Source organism: Nannospalax galili, unplaced genomic scaffold (genome assembly GCF_000622305.1).
Source record: "Nannospalax galili isolate Female #2095 unplaced genomic scaffold, S.galili_v1.0 scaffold127, whole genome shotgun sequence".
Taxonomy (NCBI): domain Eukaryota; kingdom Metazoa; phylum Chordata; class Mammalia; order Rodentia; family Spalacidae; genus Nannospalax; species Nannospalax galili.
The window spans coordinates 1118866-1124646 of record NW_008360326.1 but is presented as its reverse complement, the minus strand read 5'-3'; the positions used below and the strand labels follow the sequence as shown (position 1 = coordinate 1124646).

General features: G+C 36.9%; 1 protein-coding gene across 1 annotated transcript in view; it reads left to right on the top strand.

Annotated features, from left to right (window-relative positions):
* The window catches only part of Abca12 (ATP binding cassette subfamily A member 12), a 168568-nt gene that overhangs the window by 618 nt on the left and 162169 nt on the right, over window positions 1-5781 (top strand). The window lies entirely within an intron of this gene.

Below are 5781 nucleotides of genomic sequence, written 5' to 3'. Positions count from 1 at the left end.
TTTTGGTACTCATATTAATGCTTGTTTTATAAATTACAAAGGGAGCTATTCATATCCTCCTCAGAGAGAGCTCAGGGGGACTGAGGGATGAACTGGTTTTTATGAATTGTCGTATTCAGAAGGATGTTTGAAAACTAAGAAAATCCCAAACCACATTTAGTCCATTTCATTTTAGAGTAGTCATTCCAACTTCAGTTAGATTTACAAATAAATGCGTCATAAATCCCAGTATTTTATCTTGGCACCTTATGTCACTCCACTTGCTCACTGTGTCTGAAATCCCACTGTTCTAATGTACATATTAAGAGAAGGTATTGGTTAGATGCTTACTCCTCCTCATGAATTTGATGGGCAGGATTTAAATTCATAAAGCATCACATCATTGCATTGGTGTGATAGACATAAAATGATAAGATCATTAACATTTTTTGTTAACTATGAAAACAAACACAGAGGAAAAACTCCATACTTCTCATATGGGTGATTCTGGGTAGCATTTAGCTGAGAACTAGTCCTGGACATCCCAAGCATGAGAGGAGGCTTCCTCCCATAACTTTCACAGCATCTAGTACCTGAGTTCTGGTTTTCCCACTTGCAAAATGAACAAAGGTCTGCCAAATCTAACTCATAATGTGGGAAGACCTAAACATTGACATAAATATCCAATTTCCTTATTAAATGACTATATATTACTGAGAGATTTGGAGTAATGTGAGTGTCATATTTTATTCAGATTGATGATGAAAGGAAATCCAGAAGAACAGAGTTTTGTAGAGAGGAAGAAATTTACACAAGTTTGGAGGTGATAAAAATTCAATAGTTAGAAAGAACCGACAACAATGGTGTCAGTATGCACAGGACCCATGCAAACTCAAGCAGACAGAAACCCAGCATAGAACTGGGGAAATGGACAGCAGACCCCAATCTTAGCTGAAGAAATATTGGCAACTGATTACTGCTGGGTGAGGAAGAACTGATCTTTCTAAAGTGCGGGACTCTTGTCAGGCTGACTATGCCTCAGTAGATGAACTTGCACCAAGGGATGTCTAGGGACACTAACTTGACACAATAGGCCTTAACACAAATGGCAGAATATGTATGAATTCCATTGTGGGGGGCTATGGGAAGGAGCCAGTTGGGGGGGACAGGGCTATAAAGATGATTAAGATAGATTGAGCTGTCCTATATGAAATACACAAAAATTCAATAAAAATTTTTAAAAAAGAAATTTAAAAAGAGAATTAGAACTTGTATATTGTTGATAAACTGAATTCTAAGGTTACATGATTTCCTTATAACTTCTAAAAATCAATCACCAAGTCTCCCCATGAAAGGAAAACCACCAAAATTTCAACTGAATAATTTTTTCTTGAGAAATTTTAATTTATTTTGATTCAAGGCTTTCCTATGTAGCCCAGGCTAGCTTTGAACTTGCCGTCCTCTTGCCTCCTCCTCCCTCAAAGTGACATTAAGAAAATATGCTACCATTCCTGGCTATGAAAACTTTTATCCTTAGAAATGCCAACAAGTTTCTTTCTCTTCTGCACAGTACTAAATACATGTTGATACTTCAGGATTTGCCTCTGTATAGTTTCTGATGGAGTTGGTGGCATCCTTAGAGAAGATGCAAGTCAGATATGCTAAACATATTTTCACCATGATAACATAGTTTCCCATGATAAAAACTATTTTATAGGTGATATCGTATACTATTCTCATAGTTCATGGTCCTTAAAAGCCCTTGATGATTGTACTTTTCCTAGGGCAGAGAAATACTTGAGCTATTGATCACTTGGGAATATGGGGATGATTCAGATTTGAAATACACTTTAAGAAAACAACTCCCAGGCCCTGAAAAGTCTTGACTGTAAGAAATAACATTAAAAAAAACCCCCAAAAAACCAGAATTTAGGGAAATATAGAGTACACCTGGATCTATTATGATCATCGGGAGGGCAAGAGAGAGCTGTGTTGCTGGTGGCGGCAAAAGGGGAAAACAGGGTGATTCTGAGTGGAGAACAAGAGGACAAAGAAAGGTAATTGCAGCTCCGCCTGGAGCTAGCTCTATCTCTTGGCATTGCAAAGGAGCTTCAAGAACACAGGTAGAAGGATATATGTGTGCAGCATTTCACTTAAGAGGGACGAATGAGTACAGAATTTGGAAAGTTGAGGTAGGCTATCTCAAGGGAGATGAAATGGAAAGTGAAAAGACAATACAGTCAAGTTAGAAGACAGAGTGTAAAAAAGAAGGTACCAGTAGTAGAGGAGAGAACATAATCTTTGTGTTGTTGCTAGGCTTGGACAGCCATTAAGCTAGCTTTTAAAATGCAAGTACCTATGAAAATAGACATTCGTACCCAAGAAAATACAAATTAAGGGGTGTGACACTGGAAATGTATTGTCCTTATTGGATGTTAAGGAAAAGTGCCAGTAGCATCACTGTGGCACCCCTTCCTTAATTTTTAAGAGATTTTATCACAAAGAAAGAAGTATGGAAGTGTGGTCTATAGGAGGAGTGAGGATCTGTGAATGCAGAAACAATGACGTACAAGAAGAAAAAGACAGGCATAATAAGATATTAAGGTAGATTGGGCACTACCAAAGAAAAACAGATGTATGTGCCAGGACCGAAAATGACAAGAGAGCTACAAACAACCATGTCGTTTGAGAAGTAGAATGAGAATGGGATAATTTCAATATTCAGTCTGGGTAAAATTTTGGGCTTGGCCTCTCTCAAAACTGTCCTGGAACTAAATTTCTCTTACTTATACAGCCGAAGATCAGAATTCTAAAGTACTTAGGATTATGTAACTGACAGTTTTACAGAATTCCAGAGGGCTCAGGGGTCTTGCCCAAGATCACATCAAATTCAAGGACCAAAGTCAGATCTCCCCAATCATGAATCTGTTATTTGCATTAACTTTGCTACTTCTGAGCTTCCTTTCCCAGTTTTCTCTGATCCTTGCTCAGATTCCAGCCCACCAAATAAGAGGTCATGCCTACTAAGTAGGCCATAGTTATTGCTATTTATTTTGAATAATTGCGGTAATATTTTCAATTATGTTGGGAACATGAAAACTAAAAGAGGTAAAAATGCAAATATACTAACAGAAATGTTAGGTAATAAGAAAATCAGTTAAATGTAGTTGTTTCCCTGCTGGGCTTGTAATTTAACTCTAAAAATAATGGAAAAATGAAGATGCATTCTAGAGGAGGTGCATAGCAGTGGCGAGCTCACCTGCTGAGCTACTAGTTAATGACAAGAAACAGTCTTGGGACGGCATGCTAAAAGACCAAATTAAACAAGGTAAGAGCTCATCTTCCATTAAGAATATACGTCCTATATGGGGACTTGAAGTCTCCTCAGAAGTAGACTCTCATTTCAAGCTTCTCACCTGAAGAGGAAACATCCATGCTCACTGATTGTTATCTGTTCTAGCTAATCAGGTAGGGAACCCTACTTGAGTTCAGTTGATGCCAGAACTGACATTTTGAATCAAGTCAGCTCTCCCTCCCTCAGTCTCTGAGTCGTTTACCCACTCTCCTTTCATAGTGATGAGAGGAAGAAAGGGGAAATCTTAACACAGACTGGTCTGTGCATTAAAAGAAATTTTAGATTATAACAATTTAGGGCTAAATTCCAATCCCAGATTTAATTCTGCATCAGCTTAAAAGAAAGTTAGGTCCTGTAGGTTCACTCTACTGTGTGAACAAATGTTCCAATCCTTCCACATCATTGAGATCAGGATCATTTACCCCTTTAATTCTTTTCAGTTGCTCAAAAAGTGCCTTTTATCTCTTGGTTATGATAACCACTACATAGCAGGCATGCATATTTTTAATTCAGTCAATAAATAGAAAGCAAATGAGGTAGGGGTGTTTCTGAAATTGGAGCAGTAGAAAACCTTCCAGAGTGTGTTGTTTCTATATGCATCATGGAAAATTTACCAATCTGCAAAAGGCATTGTAATCTGTAAGAATGAAATGCAGAAAGATGACTTCATCCTAGCTTTTGGCTGAGTCATTTATCTAGATAACAGCATTGACTAGTGAAAACCCCGGCTGATTGAAGACGCTGTGCCACCTGGATTGCCTTATTTTGGATTTAAAATACCAGGTTCTGATTTCAGAATGTGGATCTTGGAATCTTTTGCTCCTCCCAGAAACAATTGTTCTAATTTCACAAGGAAATGCAAAAGGAAAGGGATGAGGAAGAAGGGACAGGATACATTATGTTATAGAATGTTGGGCAATTTTTATTTTCAAGTTTGTAATAAAAAGTTATGCTTCTAGATTATAAGAAGACCTTTAAATGACTTTCAATGCTCTCGAGCTTTGAAATAATAAAAAACTTTTATTAGTCTCAAGGAAGAACTAATAAAAGTCTAATATTCAGATCAAAGAAAGACAGTGTTCTGTTCTGTGATAGTTTATCTATACAGCTTAGTGGTTAATTGTACTGGTGATAAAGCCAGACTCTAGGCTCAAACCCCATCTTTACTGCTTTGTGACTTCTGAATAGAAAGTTTATTTAGTCTTCCTTAGATTTTGTTTTCCCATCAGTAAGAGGAAATGAGCTTATCAGGTTAAATGAGGTAATTCATGCTGTGTTTAACAGCATGTTTTGTGTTCTAGGAAATCAATATATATCAACTATTATCATTTAGAATACTATATGGAATTCTGACACTAATTGTAAAAGTGATAGCAAGACTTCCGTCTGAGGAAGATACGTATTTTTAAATTACATTAATGTATTTCTGTGGGCGTGTGTGTGAATATGTACCATGGTGCACCTATGGAGGTCAGAGGACAACTTACAAGAATCTCTCCTTTCCGTATATATGCTCTGGGGATGGAACTCAGGTTGTCAGGCATGATGCTCAGTGTCTTCACCTGCTGAGCAATCTCTCAAGCTCAAGGAAAGGTATTTTGAAACAAGATTTAGAAGAGAGTTGATGAGATCCTAAAAGAAAAGAGACTTTGTCTTTCCTCAAATACTTTCAAAATTCTCATGTGGAAACAAAGGCCAAACTAAAAGAAATGAGGGATGACTAAAGAAAGGAATAGCTTTACTTGACTATAAACAAAAAATATTAGACAGAATACTTTGTGCAATGATGAAGTCTCATAGGGCAGCGGACTTCCTGTCACTAGAAGTATCCAGTTGAGGCTAGATAACTACATGTAGGATTTATCTTCCTTAACTCTTGAGATATCTTCTTAACTCATTTTGGGATCCAATCTGTTCCTGGAATATTCTTTCCTCTTTTCCATCTATGAGTCTTCGCCCAAATGTCTCCTCTGTTTGAAAGATTCCTCCTCCTTTCTTATATTATATCTGATATACAGATCTTTCCCTCTGCCTGGCCCTTTTTCATCTTCCAGGATTCAATTAGTCCTTTCTTGAATCTTTCTTTCACATTCTTCCCTTCCTACGCCACAGCATTTCTCATTGCTTTCTGAAGTCTCATGTTTGTAAGGGTAAGACAGAACTGAAGCTCATCAGGAATGAAGAGGAGGGAATATCATACAGAGAACATATGCTCTATTTTAAGGCATTCAAATTCCATTAACAACAACGGTCTATGTGTAATGAACATGAATCTAATTTTGCCTATCTCTAGTCTGTTTCTAGTAGAAGATGATTTAAGATATAGTAATTAAATTCATGATGGCTCTAAACGGTATTTTAAAGTAGTTTTCCAAATTTTAAAATAGGTAGTAAAACTTCTCAATTTAAAAGTTAACTAGTTTTCTTACCTCTTAATGAAAATAATT